The sequence below is a fragment of the Sarcophilus harrisii genome, chromosome 4, assembly GCF_902635505.1.
Source record: "Sarcophilus harrisii chromosome 4, mSarHar1.11, whole genome shotgun sequence".
Taxonomy (NCBI): domain Eukaryota; kingdom Metazoa; phylum Chordata; class Mammalia; order Dasyuromorphia; family Dasyuridae; genus Sarcophilus; species Sarcophilus harrisii.
This window is the reverse complement of record NC_045429.1, coordinates 250,631,091-250,652,940: the sequence shown is the minus strand read 5'-3', so window position 1 is coordinate 250,652,940 and position 21,850 is coordinate 250,631,091.

Genomic DNA, 21,850 nt, shown 5'->3' with positions numbered 1-21,850 from the left:
TATACACCTTATTCCATTCCTGTTAATCTACACATCCTTTACTGCCCCTCCCAACCTATTCCCTTGCCCTCTTATTTCTTTATTAGAAGACTATTATTAAAAGACTATTCCCTCATCTCCTGTACTTTTTCAAATTAATTCAAATTAATTCCCTTTTGTGGCTGCAACCTTAGTTAACTAATGCTGTCATTTATCTAAATATTTTTAGAACTCCTGAAAATGCCTTTAAATATAGTTTTTGATTTTCAGAAATAAACTAATCCTGTACTTCATCACACTTCAATTTTGTCTAAAAGTGGATTTAGCCAACTTTATCACCTCCAGTTACTGACCAGATTTAATACAGAATTGGGTTGGCTATTTTAAAAAAAAATGCACTGCCTCAAAGGATGAATATTCAGCACTAAGTATATATTGAAAAGAATGTTATAAAGGCTCCAGAGTTGGTTCTGAAAAAATAAAAAGATAAAAAACATGGATTGTAATGGTGTCATTGTTGGGAAAAGTTTGAAGTCTTCCAAGGTACTACTTTGAAGGTACCAGCCATGTTAATCAATACTTGCTGTTTAAATTTTGCTATATTTATTTTAAAACAAAATAGGTTATATTTTGGTCTATATTATACATTCTGGCATAAAGATAAACTAAACATTATTAAGAAACTAAAGCTATATAGCTGAAAAGTATCTGAAAATACTTTTAACTGACATGGAGCTTAGACATTGCCTGGTCAAGAATCCTAAGTGTATTCATTAGACTTAGAACAGGTTTTGGTGACGTCTACCAAATTAGATGGCATTTCTTTCCTTAAAAGTTTCACCTTAGCTGTCTATGTGCCCAGGACCTTCTTTTCCCTCTTATCATGGGCCTAAGCTGTGGGGAAGACATAATTGCTCACATCTTTTTAATAATGACCAGAGAGTTATTAACTATAATACTTCCACTCTGACACAGGGCCCTAAGAATCATCAAACTTTTTTCACTTGCCCCCGTTCCTTCCAAATCTCCAAATATTGTCATTTGCTATATGTGTTGTCTTCTCTAAACAGAATATGAGATAAGATATTGTTATGTTATTCTATCTATATTCACAGTATATAGCACATAGTAATCAAGGACTTAATAAATGATTTTCTAGAACATTAGATTATAGGTCATGTTTTTCTACGCCATGTCATCCCTTGAAATATCCCTGAAATCCAAAGCAATTGCTTAAGTGGGGCACAATCATGGGAGAAACATAAGTGGTTTTTATGCCTTAATACATGCTCAGTTTTTGTGTAGGTGCCATGTACTACTGAGAAAAATAAAGCAAAAACAAAACAAAACAAAACAAAAACAAAAAACAAAACAACAAAAAAAAACTTTTCTGTCCTATTCAATTTTCCCCAGAGGTCTATAATATCATTTCTAGGATCCTATTAACCCCCCCTAGTTTCTTTCTTGTTTCTTTGGTGGTTAGATTTGTCTAATTCTGAGAAGGGAAGGTTGAGGTCTCCCACTAGAATAGTTTTGCTATTTCTTTCTGTAAGTGCTTTAAAAATCTTCTTTAAGAATTTGTATGACCCCAGAGATTCTACTAAAAAGCTTTTAGAAATAATTCATAACTTTATCAAAGTTGCAGGATACAAAATAAATCCACATAAATTCTCATCATTTTTATACATCACCAACAAAATCCAACAGCAAGAGATACAAAGAGAAATTCCATTCAAAATAACTGTCAATAGCATAAAATATTTGGGAATCTATCTACCAAAGGAAAGTCAGGAATTATATGAGCAAAATTACAAAAAACTTTCCATACAAATAAAGTCAGATTTAAATAATTGGAAAAATATTAAGTGCTCTTGGATAGGTTAAGTGAATATAAAAAAGACGACAATACTCCCTAATCGATTTATTTAGTGCTATACCAATCAGACTCCCAAGAAAATATTTTAATTATCTAGAAAAAATAACAACAAAATTCATATGGAAGAACAAAAGGTTGAGAATCTCAAGAGAATTAATGAAAAATCAAATGAAGAATTTGTCTGCTCTTGCACTTAGTTCATACATATTTACTATTTACTATATCCTTTATCAAGAGATACTCTCCTCCTCATCTCTTTTAATAAGATCTATTTTTACTTTTGATTTATTTAAGATCAAAATTGCTACCCCTGCTTTTTTTTTTTTTTTTTTTTTTTTTTTTTTTTTTTTTACTTTGGCTGAAACAATAAATTCTGTTCCAGCCTTTTACCTTTACTATGTATGTGATTCTCTGTGTCAAATGTGTTTCTTGTAAACAAGATATGGTTTTTAATCCACTTTGCTATTTGTTTCTGTTTTATAGGAGAGTTCATCCCATTCACATTCATAACTATGATTATCAGCTCTGTATTTCCCTCCATCTTATTTTCTGTCCTGTATATAATTTTGTTCTCTCTTTCCACCTCAGTGGAGTGTTTTTTTAACCCACCCCATCCACTATCTTATCTCCTATCATTCTTCTCTCTTCTCTTAGTAATTTTTTTAACCTACTTCACCTACTTCCTTATGTTCTAGCAATTCTTCTCCCCTTCCCTTACTTTTCCCATTTGTGTTTCTGCCCTCCCTTCTATACTGTGGGGAGAAACTCAAATGGGACATACTTGACTCACTCTTTTATTGGATTGAGGGAAGTACTAATAGGATTCATCAATACCGATGAAAGTCATTACACCCGGGCATCCAATGTTACCTTATGTTCATTGACATATGGTAACAATTCTTTCACCTTTCTTCTACATTCAAGTGTTTTTTGTTCCCAGATTTTTGAGGGCTAATTTAAGAATTCTTAACAAATCTTTCAGATGCAGATGCTCCTCTATGATTAAATATTTTGGTTAATCACACCAACTGTGCAGTAAAAAAAAATACAGGTCATTCTAATGGAGCAGTAGCTACTTCTATTTCCTTCTTATTCTTGAAGGCCAGCTTTGCATCTTTGTCAGTGGCTCTAAGGAATTATTAAGTACTAAATTAGCAATTTTAATAGCAAGGAAAAAAAGCATATAAACACAATCCACAATTCATCTTCAAATTTCATTTTTTTTTTTAGTAATTTCAATCTCATTTTCTGTAAAATATTTTAAAATAAAGTCTTCTATGTCAATATTTGTAGGATGTACATAGTGATGATTATGTGATTATGTTCCTTTGAAAAAGAAGGGAGCATATTTCAACTATCTTCCAGAATCATTGTTGGCCATTGTATTGATCAGAGTTTAGATGGGGAAGAAAGTCACAGAACAAAGGTCATGACATCATTGTTACTGAAAAATTATAAAGGAGGAGTGGACAATTTTCCTCTTCAGAGGATATTATTCCTTTTTTATCATCTGATAAATATAGGTTAAAACTGTGAGTTGTTCACATTTGTATTCTATTCTAGTAACTCAGAGATGTTCCAGTATCAATTTATTTTTTAATAGATTTAGTATTAAATTTATACAACTTCTGGATTATAGAAATTTGCTATAAAAAAATAGGGACATAAAGAAAAGTGTTCTTTTATTTTGATATCAATTCTAGATAGTAGTTATGAAGGTGGCTAATTGCATTGAGTCAAGTTTAAAGTCGGCTAGGTAAGAAATTTTCCATTCAAGAAATATCATATTAGGGGAACTGAGTCAGGAGAATCATACCTCAGCTCATACTAATAATCAGTCTCCCAGGCTTTCTCAAGAGAACTCCACATATATGTAGAATCCCATACAGTTCCTGTCATCATGAATTATCCGTGCAGTAGCATTCCTTGATGATCATATCTGGAGTCAGATTCAGAATAATATCAGTTGACAGTGCTATAATGTCTTAAAAAGCAAATTCCAATAATGAGATAAATTTAATAATTCAGGTGGGTTCAGTTCTCAAGGGTCATACATGGTAGACAATAAATTATTCAGCTAATCTCACATTGGTAACAGTAAAGATTTATCACAGAAAAATCACAACTTATTTTGATATAGCTATTATTCATGTTAAGTATATGCTTTTCCCCCCTTCTCATTCCACTTAAGTTCAACATTACATTAATGATTTTACTTTAAGATTCTTAGTAACAAACAAAAGTCTTAGAATATGCAATTGCAATAATTCTTAATTGTATACAGAGAACAGATTTTATGAAATGTTATCTATAGTAAAACATGTTCAGTTATTAATCATATTCAATGAACATAAGCATAGATTTCTGCTTTCATATTCCCTATAAACAATGGGTGACTCTTAAGTAGTTTGCATACATTTCATTTCTTGTTCAAATTCCAAATTAAATGATGAATTTAAGTAAAATCAGATTTCCCATTAACATAACACAAGCTCATAAATTACTACTTTTCACTAATATAGCTGTCTGTACTATAATACTATTCCTTAAAAATAAACAAACAAAAAAACAAACAATAACAACAATAACAAGCAATTCCTAACATTAACCTCACAACTTAATACATTTACATTTTTGTTTCACAAGTTTGTTTACCTTTATCTAATTATAGTTGTATCATTTGAAAGAATGAGATACTTCAGGAACTGAATCTTATAGATATAACAAGTTTAAAAACTCATTTAAGTCTTGCTTAGACTATGGAATGACAACAAATTCAGATCAAAACAGCAAAGTTTTTCCCACTTATAGCTTATTGCAATAACTTAGATACTTTGGTATTCTAACAACTAATCATTCTAATAACTAACAATTCAATATGGCAATAAAAAAACTTCCATTTTTTGTCTACCTTGATAATAAAAATTGATTATGAGAGCGATACCACAGGGACATGGTTATAATAAAATGAAAACTAATCCTCCAAACCATGATAAGTAGCCTATTATATAGAATCATATGGACAAATTTCTTCTATGAGCAAACATAAGAATGAAACTCCACAAAGGATATTCAAGGTGCTGAAGTCTCACAATCACAGATGTTTTAGACATAATTGTTATCAGTATCAAATTACTATTGCAATAAAGTAGCTTACAAATGAAATTTAGTAAGTCTTCTAAAAATCACACAAAAACTTTTCACAATTTTTTTTAGCTTTAACATTTCTTCCTAATAGTATTCCCCTTTCTAAAAACAGATTAAAATTTAACCTGATGTTAAAATGAATAGTCATGGAACTTTTATGAAGTAAATTATTTGAGAATCTCTAAAATGAAAGAAAGTTCTTATCTTAAAAGCAAAATTGAGTCTTCAAAATTGGATTTTATCATAACAAAGTTGGTATAAAATGTCTAAGCAATATAAATATATCACCAAAATACTATAACAAAATAAATTCCTAATTATTACAAAATTCCTAGTAACCACCTTCTTTTAGTTCAAAGGTGATTACAATGGGGAGGAGATAAAGTTTTTATAAGCCCCAAATAAAAAGGTACCCAATTAAATTAGCCTTATCACAATAACAAAGTTTACCAGGCCTTTAAAATTTTTCTCAGTCATTTTTTCCCCTTTCTCTTTAAATATACTCACTGTACATTGTAAGTAGGCTTAAAAATTTAATTCCCATTTTATGCAAGGATTCCCATTTTGTATCCCCTTTACTCAGCAGAAATTCTACAATACAGAAAAACCTTGTATAGGATTGATAAAAATTTGTGACTAGATGATTCTAAGAATCCTTCTAAGTTTATAAAGGAGATTTTGCAAGGTCTTTTATATATATAGATATATATAATCACCAATTTTCCACTTAAAAATATCTATGTAAATATTTGATTATAACAATAACTGCAAATAACTTAGCTAACAATCTCATAATTTTCATAAATGATAGCCAAATAATTTTAGGTGAAACTCTTAAATATAGAGAAAACTTGAAAGTTTATAACTTCTTAATTATAGGGCTTCAGAAGATTTTAGCTCATAGTCATCAGGGCTTATAGAATGATGTAACAGCTTCTTAATCCATTCATTTTTTGTTTGCCAAATTACATGATGTAAAACATTTAGAAATATAATAATACCATCAATAATATTATGTATTTTAAACTTGAACAAACTAATTAACTGTTAAACAGGTAACTTTCATTTAGTTGAATGAGATTCCAAATTACCTTTCACATGTGTGGGATGGGTACTAGACCCCTTTCCCAAATTAACTAATCGAAGACATCTTCAGGTATAAAGAGAAATATTTATTTAATCCCTGCAGGGAGAGGCCCAGACACACACCTGGAAGCCATCCCAACTCCCACCATGTGCCATAGGATCCTGGCCAGTTACTGGCTTGTCTAAGATTTAAAAAGCAAAACAACCGAGCCTTTTCATTGGATAGACTAAAAGGCTATAACCATCCTTGATCAATGGTCAACAATGTTGTCTGCTTCTCATAGGCCACTTCCTGTAACTTTCTATCAGTCCTTTTAGAAATCATGTGACTTCCCAGGGTCCTTCTTGGATCCAGAGTTCAAGACCTCATCTTCTGGCTCTGGGAATAGGGAATCATGTAATTTGGACCTAATCTCAATACTGGGAAAGCTTCATCCAATCAGATTCATTCACAAAGAAGATCAATAATTCAACATTGGGTTTATATATTGATCACATCTAAAAACTTGTATAAAATTATCAAGTATGAAGCAACTGTATCTAATAAAAAGATAATAAAAAAGTTAACATTCATTAATCCTTTACTTATAAATTAAAACTACCCACATTCTGGAACTTCAGACACATCAAATAAATGATATTATAATTAATGCATGTTTTATAACTAAATATATTTCATTAAATATTTCACAGTTTACAAATATTTTTATCATATCATTACATAATAATATCCAGATCAAAAAGGAAAGTTTTGTCTAACAGCATTTCTGTCTTATAACAGTGCCTTAAATTTTACAATATAGATTTAGAAATGGAATATTAACACAAACAAAATACTTCAAATGACACTATTTGAATGTTCAAGTTCTTACATGTAAAAATCTTTTACCTTTGACATTTTAAAACCATTTTAGAGTTATTAGATAATGTGGTATTTAGCATATGCAAGTCACTGTGTTAAGCATTTTATACTCATATTATTTTGATTTCACAACAATAATGCTGGGAAGTTGGTATCATTATTTTTTTCTCTTTACAAATCAGGAAATTGGGGCAAAAAGAAATAAGATAAGATTACATAGCTAATACATGTCTGCAACTAGAACAGAGGAGTGTGTACTTATTAAGGTCAAGTGGTTTGAGAGGGAGGCCTTGATGTGCTAAATGGCCTTGCATTACTCTTCAGAGAGACAGAGGGGGCAGTCAGAACAGAAAACTCAGTTTTCCTGGAAGGGCAATATACTCAAGAGAGTCCAAAGTCTGAAGTTATCTTGTAAGCAGTCAGGAGGGGACAATCCCTGTTGGCTGCAACCTAAACAGAATTGAGGGAGATGGTATCATGTGATATAAATTGACTGAGGAATTTAATAGAGGGAGGGCTTGATGGGATTGAGTTAGGAAATCTGTTCTGTGGGTAGGGTGGAGTCATTGTTATCAAAATAGAGCTAAATGGAGGGAAGGGATGAATAAAGTGGAGGATCCATAGCAGGAGGAAGGGTAGATAGGGAAGGAGAGAATGAGGGTCCTGAGGAGCCTAGTGATGGTGAGGCAGTTAACCTGAATTTTTAGGGAAGAAGCCTCTTTCAGCAAATCAGTTGGAGAAACATTCCCACTCTGATAGGGGCCTTTGGACTTAATTTGTTTAAGATAAATCAATTTGGACCAGTTATAGGAGCCCCAGAATAATTCAGGGTTTTTTTTTAGTTAGCTAATATGAGCATTGGCAATATTTATGATTATCAGACTAATCATTCAAGAGACAGCTTTTTGGTCAATTCTAATTTACAATCTGACCAACCCATGACAAAATAAATAGGATCAGAGGAGGCAATACAGAGTGATGCGGTCTCTGGCCCTGGAGCTGGCTTAGAGAGAAACATGAACTGTGATGGAATAAGGAAGAGTCCAACATACGAGCAGGATTTGGAAAAGAGACTCAATCACATCAGAAACTTCAGAACAAAGTTCTGTGGCACCAAATTTTAAAACTCTTGAGGGAAGGGTTGGATCTCCAGTTACTTGTCCTATCAGAGTCACAGCACCAAAATATCAACCTCAGAATTTGGTCTAAGAAAGACAAACAAAATTGGATTGTATGCATGCTTTTATTTTTCCCAAGTACCTGCAGTTAGAACTGAGCTTGGTGTTGAATTGGGAAATAGGAATTAGAAAGACAAAATCTCAGGTCTAGAGTAGGATGGGGCACAATTGCTTCAAGGCCTGATTTTTAATCAAATTTCAAGTAGGACTGGGATGTTCTTAGAGATCACGAGATACTCTCTGGGTATAGGGAAGTGGGTCAGAATGGAAATTTCCCTGGGTCTCTTTAGTTTGTTGGGGGTCAAGCCAGTCTGAGATGGCACAGCTTTCGGGCACAGAAGACGGAATTCTGGACTCAGCAAGTGAACACCACAAAGGTTCTCTAATATGTCAAACTTAAGGGATGTTCAGTTTGCTTCCTGATTGGCTGATTCTGATTTCCAGATTAATACAGTCTCTTCTGGATAGTAAGGTAGTTCAAGCAGATCAAAGTGGTTAGCAAAATAATTAACTATTCAATTTTTACACTCTAAATCATCTTCTAAATCTTTGTCCTCAAAATTTGTAATTGGGTCTAATTTCTTTAGACATTATGAAAATTTTTATATTCTTGTTTCTAGCTAGATCCTGACTTGTTACATTTTCTTGAGCTAGTAACTATGATATATTCAGATCTCTAATCTGGGTGATAAAAAATTTACCTTAAAACAAATTTTAGAAAATGTTTTATGAAATTATTAGATTTATTTATATGACACCTCCAACAAATCATTTCTTAAACACATTCAGGAATGATTTTCCATGCTTATGAAATCCTTCCCTAATTTATTACTAAAACCAAGCTTCTTAACACCCAATTTTAATAAAATGTTCAATGACTTTTCCCATTTGTCTTCAGTTTTCTTCTGAGTCTATGCTTTGTTATTCCAGTACTCTCCCTTTCTTATAAGTTTGAACACCTCTTCTTTTCTGTCTCTTATACCTAAACCATTAATTTACCCCATTTCAGTTTCTCATATTCAATCATGGAATAAATGTAATTGTGAATATTTTTTATTATATGATTAAGATGATGATAATGGCCACAGTAATGGGCATATTTGTATGGTCCTTTGAAAATTTTCAGAATACATTTCTTACAACAATCCTGTGAGATAGTAGTGAAAATATTTATTTCCTTTTTTTTATATGGGGGAATATATGGTGATCTCATATCATAGCTCAAAGCTGGATGGGACATGAGAGCCATATTTTTTAAGTGAGGAAATTCCCAATGATACAACTTAAATGACACATCCCAGCTCACAAAAGTAATAAGCATTAGAACTAAGATTTGATCTCATGTCATCTGACTCCAGATACAGTGTTCCTTCCACATTCTGCCAAAGATCTCTTATACAACAAACTTAAGAGCATCCAGCCACTGCTTGAAAGTAGTGCTCCAAAAAAGTAAAACACTGCACCTTCTGAAAAAGTCAATTTAACTCTAGGATGGCTCTTTCAGTTAGGAATAATTTTTTCTTTATCTTCAAAAATAAAAAAAAATCACTTCCCCATATTATCTAATCATTGCTCCCAATTCTATCTTCCAGGCAAATAAAAACAAGTCAGATTCCTTCCAGCTCTATACCTATGAACCTATGAGCCCTCCTTCACACACCATTCAATCTAATATTTAAATTCAGCCATCATGCTCCCTTCAATTTTTCTCTTTTTTAGCTAAATATTAGTTGAGGACCTAGGAATTAATTTACCAAACTAATTTACCAAAGTTCCATAGGTAGCTAATGTTCTAGGTAGCATCCTAATATAGGATAATAGGATAATAATTAGCATCCTAATATAGACACTAATTTAATAACTTAATTTATTATAAGATATGCTTTATATCATTAGGAATGATGGATAGATCATGGAGTTAATAAAATAATTGTCATGGATTTTAATTCTTTGATTTTATCCCTTTTGGCCAAATGAGAAGCAATATGTCAAGGTGAATAGAGTTTTGATCTTGGAGTAAAGACCTTGGTCCAAGTCTCATATTTAAAAGTTGGCCTTAGAGTCAGGAAGATTTTGGTTCAGATGCAATACTTTCTAATTCTGTGATCTTGGACACATCACTTAAACTATCTGACTTCTGATTTCCTTATCTGTAAAATGAAAGAATTGGACTGGATGGCATGTAAGATCCCTTTCAGCTCTAAACCTATAATCTTTTTTTATGATTATGCCTCTGAAACATAATAGCTCTGTAATTATTAGCAAAAAAACACATCTCAGTGCCATAAGCAACTCTAAAACTAGAAGTAGCAGATGAGTGTCTACCGGTATTGAAGAAAGAACTTTTCAAACCAGAAAGTTTTCCACATGAAATTCACAAGTTAAGACCACCCCACCCCAAACCCTTATCACATGAGTTTTCATTATTCTTTTCTCTCTGTCTAGGCATTGCAAATGTCTTTAGTTTGTTGCAGGCAGAGTTAGTCAGAATGTATAACTAAATTATTACAAATTTACCCTCCTCATTAGAAGCAATACTTATCATTTTCATCATGAAAAGCATGTTACTAAATATTCTCCAAAGAGAGATGATTGGGTTAAATAATTTGTGTTTTTAAAATGATTTAAAATGGTAATTACAATGCATTGTGGATCCATTTTGCAGATAATCCCCACTCATATGATTGTGTTGTGGGGTATATAGAGAGGTGGCTGCTCTTTCTCTAATTGTATCATGAATAAGTCTGGGCTTTTAATAAATTTTACAAATATAGCTTAGCATGGCAACTTCCCAAACATGACTGCCTAAAATACACAGAGGAAGAAAATAAGGGACATGAACCTTTCAAGAGACAGGAAGATTAGAAACAGAAAGTGAACAAACAATATACATGATTAATCATGGATCTCCATTAAAAAAAAAATCCTCATGCAAGAAGAAATGAGCTTATATACAAAGGCCTAAAAAGATCAAATTGCTGAGAAGTCAGTTATGGGTTACTTGTTCCAAAATTCAATTTTAATCTTTTGGTGTGTAGGGATTTGAGGGGAAGGGAAGCAATTACTGATGTCTCTGTAAGATCAGTTTCTTCCCTATTAAGGAATTATGGGCAGGTCACCAGATGATTTAAGAAGCAATCTGACATATACAGTATACAAAATTGAATACCCCACATTCAGTCATGCTGGCAGTGTTCAATATGCTTTAAATAATGTATCTTCATTAATGAACTCTCTATGTTTAGCAGCCACACCTTCACCAAGCAAACCACAAGAATCCATCATCAAGTTTAGTAGATGAAACACTATGTTTAAACCTGGGGATAATATTAATTAAATGAATTAAACACCATAACTTTGAAGCAAAGTATATTCAGAATATGGGAATCCACAGGACAGCATTCTATATGTGAACAAGAGGTATAAACATTCATCATTCCTGGACCTCCTACACCATGGAGATATACAAATGAAACATCAGAAATCAATCATATTAACAACACAAGAGAGCATTGAAATGATGCTTAATTTTAAATATTTTTCAAGTGATGATTGCTATTTAAGGAGCCATGAAGTATCAAGTTGGGTTTGGAAAAAATTTTCTAGTATTATATAAATGAAGGTGTCTCATGGAAAAAGGTGTTTTTTTTTTTTTTCTTTTTCAAGAGGCAAAATGAAAGGAGGTGACATATAGAAATGACAAAAAATGCACTGAAGTAAAGTCTTCTTTGTTATAGTAGAAAGAAAACCTGAGATGCAACTAGGATAACTATAAAGAAATCCTGAAGCAGATTTCCTCTTTGAATATTTTTGGTTGCCATTTGCCCTTGTCTTTCTTTTTCCTTATGTATTTTATATAATGTGTTCATTTTAAGCTAATTATACATAATCATTGGTGAAAAAAACACTTGATTTGTATAAAAGATATTTAATTTTAACCTATATTTAATTAGCCTTAAACAATGTGATTATATAATAGAATTTTTATTCTCTCATTAATTAGTCTTTCATACTATCCTCTTTGTCTTCTTTCAGTTTTTTTTTTTCCCTAAAGCAAATTTTATATGCTCCTTACCTTTTGGGGGTGGGAGTGGAGTTGGGAGGAAGGGAAAATTTCTAAAATTAAAAACAAAATTGATGTCAACTTAGAAATCTTTTCATTTGCCCATTTCCCCTATAAGCCATTGTTTCAGTATCTGTTGTAAGGATATTGTCTAGAAAGGACTGGTCTCAGAAAGGTACATATGGGCACCATTGCAACATACATAGAAGGAAAATGCCTGTTACAGTTAATCTATGTTTCTAGTGAGAAAATGCATTGTGCATGGTGGGGTGCAGAAAGGACATGATTAGACCTGAAGTATAACTGAATATGTGGAATAGCAAGATCCCTCATAATGGTGGTTTACTGGGTTTTCAAAGAATGTTATGACAGGAAATGTCATTTTGAGTCACCATTCAGCTAAACAGAAGCTTACATTTGGGATTCTTGGCTGATTATGAGCTTTTCCCTGAGTTATGCCTATTGGGAAAGTTTTTGAATCAGTGCCTTCAATTATTCAGTTCTGCTATCTCTCCTCATTGCTAGCCCTGGAAGGTGTGAAACATCTCACATTTGTTTGAGTAATATAGTGAAAAAGAAATTCCCTTACAGTAATAATGTGAGAGGGGATTATGTCAGGACTTTGTCTTCTTAATCTGGACCAGGGAGTTCATCATTGTGGGGGTATCTCTTTTAGTAGAAAGCCTCTCTGTCTTTAAGATTGGTATCTCACCTGTAATTTTTAGTCTTACAGAATTGCCTGAGATAATAAGAAGTTGAGTTTTCATAACAAGCAGTATATAGGGGCCGTTAGATGGCACACTGGATTAGAATACCAGCCCTGAAGTCAGGAGGACCTGAATTCAAATCTGACCTTAGACACTTTACATCTGTGTCACTCAGGGAAAGTCACTTAATTCTAATTGCCTCATGGGAAAAAAGATGAATTTAAAAAATGACCAGTATGTATTTGAAGTAGAATCTAAATCCATGTTTTTTGCTCCAAAGCTAACCTTTTATCTACTGTTCTTCACCATTTTCCTGCATAAAGGTTCTTGTCTTCATCTTACAGATGAGGAAATTTGAGACCCAGAGTGGTTAAGCAACTTATTTTTAATAATCATTTATTACCCAATACTGCCATTTATTGGCATTTGTGTGCTAGGCACCATGCCAAACACTAAGGATATAAAGAAAGCAGAAATAGTTCCCCTCTCTTTCAAAGAATTCCACAATATTACAAATAATATATAGTGAAAGAAGCACTCGAATTGTCAATCATTTCAGAAAAGAAAGATGCTCAGAATCATTTTAGTACTCCAACTGCTTATCTGTTTGGAGGCAATTCATGGGATTTATCCTAAAATGTTTCCAGAAACTATTGTTTTCTTTTAGAGCATGATAGGAATATTTGTATGAGCTTGTAATTGCTTATTTTTTTTTTTTTTAATCCGAGAGATAGAATTCTGGTTGTACAGATAATTTGATAATTAGAGTATGATCTCCTGAGAGTCTTCTTAACTTATTCACATTTTGATTGTTTTACAAATATAGATGGGATAAAAACCACCTAATACAATAACTTACTGATATAATAATTAGTATAGAAGATTCTTAATTATTTCAAAGAAATATGAGAAAGTTACTTTCTTCTTTTCAGAGGTAGACATCTAGAATAGAACAGGCACAACCAGGTCAATATAATACTTCAAGTTTTCATTTGGAATGAAAAAAAAAAAACCACTTATGGAACATTTTGTATTCAACAAAACAAGTTCTGTTTAGTCATATCAGGGCAAGGACTTTTAGAGTAGCAAATGATATTCAGAGATGATATAACATTGATTAATTTGAGAACAATTAAGCTAGTAGTGGTCATCTCAAAGTCCAATTCCATTGTTTGAGTCATTCAAACAATGGAATTGGACTTTGAGATGATTTAACATTTTTATTAATAAAGCCAGCACATTATTAATAAAAGGATGATTATTTGATTTTCTTAGACCAAAGACCCCTATCGGTCATGGGCTCACAGTTTATATGTACTTCAAAAAGTAGGAGTTCCAAAGAGATATTAATCAACTTTGATTGGTTAATACAATGAGAGGTGGGCTATATTAAAGTTAGGGTTTTGGGGTAGTAACTTGGTTCATCCAAATCTTGATCATAGAGACATCAATTTCCATATCATGTATCTTGACAAAAGGGAGAAGCAACATTTCCCCAGATCTATCTGAGCAAAGACAATGAACAGGAATATACCTATGAATCTAAACTTAGAATTTTTTTTAACTGTCTGATTAGATATTAAGAGAGATTTTCCATACTGGTTGGTTTCTGGATGAGGAAGTAGAATAGGAGAAAAACTTTGGTCCTGAATTCAATAATTAGTTATTAAATGCAAGAGTGAAATATTCACTCCTCACAATTTCCTTATAACTTTTTTTGTACTCAGATGATCACAGAGCCACATCAACTACCAGAACCTTTAGTCCTCTGAGTCAATCAAGTTTCTAAGAGAGTTTCAATATCTTTTAAGAAAAAGAACTATTTTAGTTTACATGGCTGCACATCCTGGTAGATATTCCTCTGACAAAGGGATTATGGCTATGGGAACCTGCTCATGTCACATTTGGTAGATAAATTGATTAATTTTTCTGAGTGGGCTTTTTTTTTTCTTTGTTTAAAAATTAGATCAGGGAGGAGAGCGGGGGAGAGGATTATATAGGAAAATGAAGTTGATACCAAAGCAAAAGATATCAATAAAAACATGAAAAAAAGTTTAAAAAAGAAAATATTTTATTACTTTAGTTCTAGAAAATTGAATTCAGAGCAAAACTTTCCTTACTTTTAGAGATCCTCTGAACCCTTACTTGATATATCAGTGACACATTAATATTTCACTCACTTAATATTTGATCATCTTTGAAGATCAATATACTTAAAAAAATTAAGCTCCATATTTTATGGTCATGGCATAAAGTCTTCTTATAATGGGAATGTAGCCTGACATTAAACTAGTATCTGGATCTTTTTTACTTTTATTTTGCACTTTTCTTCATATACTTTTCTTTTTAGCCAAACTGGACTACCATGTGTTTCCCAATTTTATCCTTCCTTCTTTTGACTATGTACATTTGTGCAGGTGTCCCACACCTGAAGTTTGCTCAAAATCTTTTTCAGTTTAAATCTTTCTCTCAAGGGTCAATTCAAGTGCTATCCCTGTGACCTTGTCACAAGAAAGCAAGAAGTATTCAATGAAAATTGTCCTGGAGTGATGGAACAGAAGGGGAAAGTAGAAAGAGAAAAAAAAATCCATTGGTCATTGCCTCAGAGAGATCCTTTATGGAATACACATGGGAATATTATTGACAAATTTTGAAACCTCCAGGTCAAAGAGAAAATTTTGCAAGAAACAATAACAAAAGTCAATTCAAATATGCTAGAGCTACAATTAGAATTGTACAGGACCTATCAGCAGCCACAGTAAAAGACTGTAGATCCTGGGATCATATATACCAGCAATCAAAGAATTGTCTGTGGTCAAAAATATCATACCCAGCAAAAATTATCCATCATATTGAATGAAAAAAAAACACGACATTCAATGAACTTGTAGATTTCAGGACTTTGTCTCAATCAAAGCCTACTTTAATAGGAAATTTTACATATAAAATTTAATATCAAAGATGAATTTCAAAGAACTCAATATGGACAAAGAGTTTATGTTTTTTTACATATGATTGGGACTGATTGGATGAAGTATTTCTCAGTATTGAGTCACATGATCCCTATTCCCAGAGCTGGGACCCTGGGGAGGTCATTTGATTTCTGGTGGGATGTACTTTGAACCCTGGGATACAGGAAGTTGCAGAAAGTGATGTGACCTGTGGGAGACAGCCAACATTGGTGACCATTGGCCAAGGATGGTAATGTCCTTTTAGTCTTTCCAATGAGAAGGCTCTGGTCTTTTGCTTTTAAACCCTGGATAAGCCGAAAGCTGGCCAGGTTCCAGAAGCACATGGCAGAGTTAGGATGGCTCCCAGCTGTGTCTGGACCTCTCCCTTCAGGGATTAAATAAATGCTTTTTCTTTGTACCTGATGATGTCTCCAATTAACTGAGAAAGGGGATCTTGTGCCCAACCTGTCCCAGACACATGGGATTATATATCATATATTTAAGATTGACATCAGTAATTGGATAGCTCAAAAGAAAGATTGGGGCATAATTGAGTATGATTTGATTCTAAAAAGCAATAATGTCTAGGAAAAGGTAAAAATAGTAATTATGTTATATAAATGAGGTGCAAAGAAAGAACTGATACAGAGGCATTAGAGTGAAGATGAGGGTTTGTAGTTTTGAAAACCCACTCACATCAGGAATGGATTAAAAGGGAACAGTATAGATAAATAGATAGACAGACAGATAGGTAAATAGATGACTAGATACACAATAGAGGGTATAACACTCCAAAATCCACAAAGCAATAAAGGGGTGAGAGAATAGGATGAGGTGGAGTATAGAAGGATGTGTAAATTTATGACAATGGGACAAGGTAGGTAGATTAATGGGCAAGGGTTAAAGGATAAGGTGGGGTATAGAAGGGTGTGTAGAGTAACTGTAGTGGGACGAGGTGTGTAGAGTAATGGGAAAGGGAAAAAGAGGGAAGGAAGAGGTGGGGAAGAGAACATAAGGAAGGCATCCATGGGTGGGGAAGGTTAGGTAATTGCAAGGATAGTTAAGGAGCACAATTAAAGTAGAAGAGCTAGCAGGGATAGGAAATAAGAGATATACAAACACTATAACAAGGACCAGAAGTAGACTTTATTAGGAAAAAAAAATAGGGCTTAGTACTCTTAGACAAAGTCAAGCTTAAAGATTCAGTCAAGAGAGAAATCTATATTATGTGTGTATACACACACACACACACACACACACACATTAATATTGTTTTAGGTGTATATTTACATGTAGATAAATGGGTATGTATATATATATGTGTGTATGTCTGAGTATATGTGGGTATCTATGCATGCAGGTCTATATTTGTGTATATATAAATATATGTATATGTGTATCAGTCTGTGAGTGAGTATGAATATGTATGTGTATGTGTGTATAAATATATCTGTGCTCAACTGTAGTTTGCTTGCAACAGATGGGGGGATGAAAGGGGAAAAAAAGAATAAAATAAAAAGTGCTCAGTGGAAAACAAAAGAACAATCTACAAGGAAGAAGAGAAAAGATGGACATTCATGCATGCAATTTCTTCTATTAATATATATGCTTTATTGAGATGGAAATTTATTGGTACATATTTTGAATCCTCCCTGATGGGAGGGCATGTGACAATGTTTATTTTGTTTTACTTTTCTTTCTTTTTTCTATTCTTTTTATCTTATTTTGTTTTTAGTTCAATAAATAATTTTTTTAAAGGGGCATATATAAACTATGAACCCTGCCACCATGATTGTCATTGGTTCAAGAGATTTAGCCAAATTACCATCTTTTTATTAAATATCCCACTAGCCTTATTAATAGAAAGATTAAATTACTCAGAAACTAAGTCTCAGATTTTTTTTTTAAATGTCACACTTGTATGACCCCAAGAAAGTTAACTACTTTGGTCTCAGTTTTCTTATCTGCAAAGTGAAAGTGTTGGACTAACTGACTTCTGAAGTTCCTCTTAGCTTTAGATGTTCAATTACAATTGATTAATTAATCATTAAAATCAATAAGTACTCACTATTTAATTGAACTAAATTTTAAGTAACCAGATAACTGATGAAACAATGCTCTCCCTTTTAGTGTGAAGTTATATCATTGTTCTGGATTCAACATTTGCTAGATGCCTACACTACATATGTACTTGGTTCTGGAAATACAAAGATTACAAGGGAACACTATAGATCGATAGTTAGATAGATAGACAGACAGACATTGCATTCTACTGTGGAGGTACACAAAAGTTTGTAAATATTGAGTAATACAAAGCAATTTCTTTTTTTTTTAACTTTTTAAAAATAATAATAGCTTTTTAATTTTCAGAATATATGCAAAGAAAGTTTTCAGCATTCACTCTTGCAAAACTTGGTGTGCCAATTTTTTTTCTTCTCCCCACTTTTCTCCTCCTCTAGACAGCAAATAATCCAATATAAATTAAACATGTGCAATTCTTCTAAACATATTTCCACATGTATCATGTTGCATAAGAAAAATCAGATCAAAGAGAGAAAAAATGAGAAAGAAAAAAAAAGAAGCAAACAAACAATAGCAAAAAAAGGTAAAAATATAATGCCATGATCCACATTCAGTCTCCCTAGTTTTATCTTTAGATGCAGATGGTTCTTTCCATCACAAGTCTATTGTAATATACAAAGTAATTTCAAAAGAGAGAGCAAGTTAATAGTTGAAGGTGGGGAAAGGCATGAAAAAAAGACCTTTGTAGATGGTTTTTAGTAAGAAGTTGTTCAATAAGGAAAACAGGAATATAGATTATTGAAATTGAGAATGGATTTCAGAAGAGTACTATTTTTAGTTTTGTAAGTATTTTGTAATAATTGGTTCTAAGTTTTTGTGTCAAATGCCTGTTTATAGAGCTTTTATTTCTGTAGGAATGAAAGTACCTTCCTCAAATAACATGTTAATTCACTTTTATTTTCTAACTTTAAATGGCACAAACCACTACTCCTTGCATTAAATTTAGGACAGTCAGAAGAATTTCTTCAAGGGTTTTGTTGTTGTGTTAAAAAGAAAAGATAAGAAAAAAAAAGTATAGTATGTATTCTGAGGACAGGGAACTGCTCAGTCCCCAAACATCTTGAAATTCTCTCTCTGTCTTACTGGCTGAGGACTGGTTCATTCAGCTTGTTTCCACCATTAGGTCAAGGAAGTTACCTGGGGAATGGCCAGAAAGCTACAATATCCTATTTGGGTACTAGGGATAGCCTGATGTTTAGGGGGATATACATTTTTCTATTATTCACTATTGTAGCTGCTGAGCTCCCACTAGTATGTTTCCTATTTGCAATAAATAAATAAATAAATAAAAGAACACTGTCAACTCTAAAACAAAATATTTATAAAGTGAGAATATTAAAATAGAAATAATCAAAATATAATTGCCCACACATAAAACCTGACTCAAACTCTAACAAAATGGATATAATGTCTAGTGAGAGGAGAATGGGCACTCTCCATTAAGAATGAGTATTTGAACTATATGATCCTAAACAAGTCACTTAGCTTTTATTTGTCTTGATTCCTTATCTATAAAATGAGAACCTACTGGAGAAGGAAATGGAAAACCATTCTTTACTAAGAAAAGCCCATAGACAAAGTTTATAGGGGCAAATACATTCAGATACAATTGAACAACTGAACAGCAACAACACATGAGTGGGGAAGAAGCATCTAGATAGCTCAGTGGGAAAAGTACTAAGCCTAAAGTCATGAAAACCTGAATTCAAATTTGGTCTAAAACAATTAGTAGCTAAATGACTAAGTCACTTATCTCCTGTTTGCCTTAATTCACTGGAGAAGGAAATGGAAAACCATTTCAGCATCTTTGCTAATAAAACACCATGGGCAATATGGTCCATGGAGTTATGAAGAGTTGGACCTGACTGAATGATTGAAACTTGTGCCCTGGAAACTCAAATCTGTTCTGCAGAATTTAATGTCTTTTTAGGAAATGGTATGAAACATAGATCATTTGAAGTAGTATTCTTCTTCTGGATTTCTCTGTTCTTTTACTGGACAAACTAATTCTTTGCTATTCTTGGGTCATGGAAATAATGTTAACTTCTTTTATAAAAATGGCATTGTTAATATTCTTTCAGTGACAAGCAGTTCTCTTAAGCCTGAAATCTATAAAACTATGCAGGTCTGCTCTGTGGTCTGGGAAAGTATTGTCTAGTCTATCTGAAGAAATAAGCAGAGGGCAGGGCAGTCATTGGAATTCCTCCTCTTTCAAACTATAAATAGATAGTGCAAGGCAGCCATGTATTGTTTGTTTTCAAATCATAAAGGAGTCAATGGTTTCCTCTAATAAGCTTCTAGCATCAGAGCTCTCTAATAAAATTGTTTCCAGGTAAAGTACAGAGATTGTCAATCTCAGGCAAATTGCAAGTTGTACATATATTAAAGAACAAGGCAGATAAGCCCAAGCCAGACTTTCACAACAACAGTAGATTCTATTTTCTTCAATCAGCTCTCAGCATCCACATTTTCCTCCAAACAATTCCCAGTTCCAAACTTGTGATGTTCTTTTCTTTTGTATAATATAGGATGGTTCTCTGTGAGAGCAGGTTTCTTGGGAAGTTTTTCTGGAGGCAGCCTTAGTTTCAGTTCAACGTAATAATCATCCCAAATGCAGCCAGCTTTTAAAATCCAAACGTTTATTTTCTCCTTCCAAGTCTTGTCTCTTTCCTTGGGCCGGAGTAGCTTTTTTAGAGGCCGATCTCCCTTCTTGGTTCCAAGAACTACTGCAGCTTGTCTTTTAGCTCTTCCAGCTTCTGCCTCTAGCTCAACTCCGACTCATGGCTTCTCAATCTCCAACTGACGCTCCCCTCTCAATCTTTTCAACTGAATTCTCTTGACTGAGCTCAGCTGTTTTTATGCTCCTTTAGAAGTGTAAACTCAAAGGTTGACTCCTCCTCTAAGAGTGGAATTATGGGAGGTGTGAATTTGTATATCTCATACAAATCTCCCTGAAATCTCCCAAATGTGTGAACTAATGTGTGAGCTAATGTGTGAACTCTCAAAGGTGTTAACTTAAGCATTGTTTCTTTCAATTCTATTGAGTTATCACCTTGTTTCAAGTTCTGGCTCATAACACAAACTAGTCATATTCAAATTAGTCACTGGGAAAAAATTCATTGCAGTCATCTTTACAATCATAAATCATAAAAGCAGGTCTTTTCTGTACTTTTATCTGACAGAGTATCTTATTAAGTACCCTGAACTATTTCTTCAAACTATTTTTTTTCTGTTTCACATTTCCCTCCCCCAACCCCTTAAACAAATAAAATATCCATTTTGGGTTTAGAAATGAAAGGTACATAAGAGAACCTCTAGCCCAATTTCCTAATTTTACAGATGAGAAAACAGAAGGCCAGGAAGAATAAGTGAGTTGTCTCAGCTTATACAAATAATAATTATCAGGAATGAATTTAAACCACAGTTGTCTTACTATAGCAAACACTGGGACAATGGTTCCTGACCCCCACCCATTCTGTAAAACAGCCAAATAAAATTTCTTCTAAAATTTTTCAAAAACCTAAATCATGCAGCTAAATTCAAAATTTCAAAAACCAAACCTGTTTCTCTATTTCCAGGATAACTATACTTCTCTTTATCAATATATAATTTAGCCATAGTGGCTTGCCTATTTGTTGTTTTACATCTATATGACTCCATTACCCATATCCATGCCTTTGCACTAACTAGTCACAGCCTAATGTAATATTCTTCGCTAAAATCTAATGTTCTCGTTTGAGGTTTTCTTGGGGTCTCTGGAATCAGCCTTCGTTTCAGTTCAGTAATCACCACACATGTACAGCCAGGAGTTAAAGTCCAAATCCTTTATTATCTCTTTCAAAGTGCTATCTCCTTCACTTGCGGCTTGGCTAGTTTTCTTTTCTTTTTTTATTTATTTAATAGCCTTTTATTTACAGGC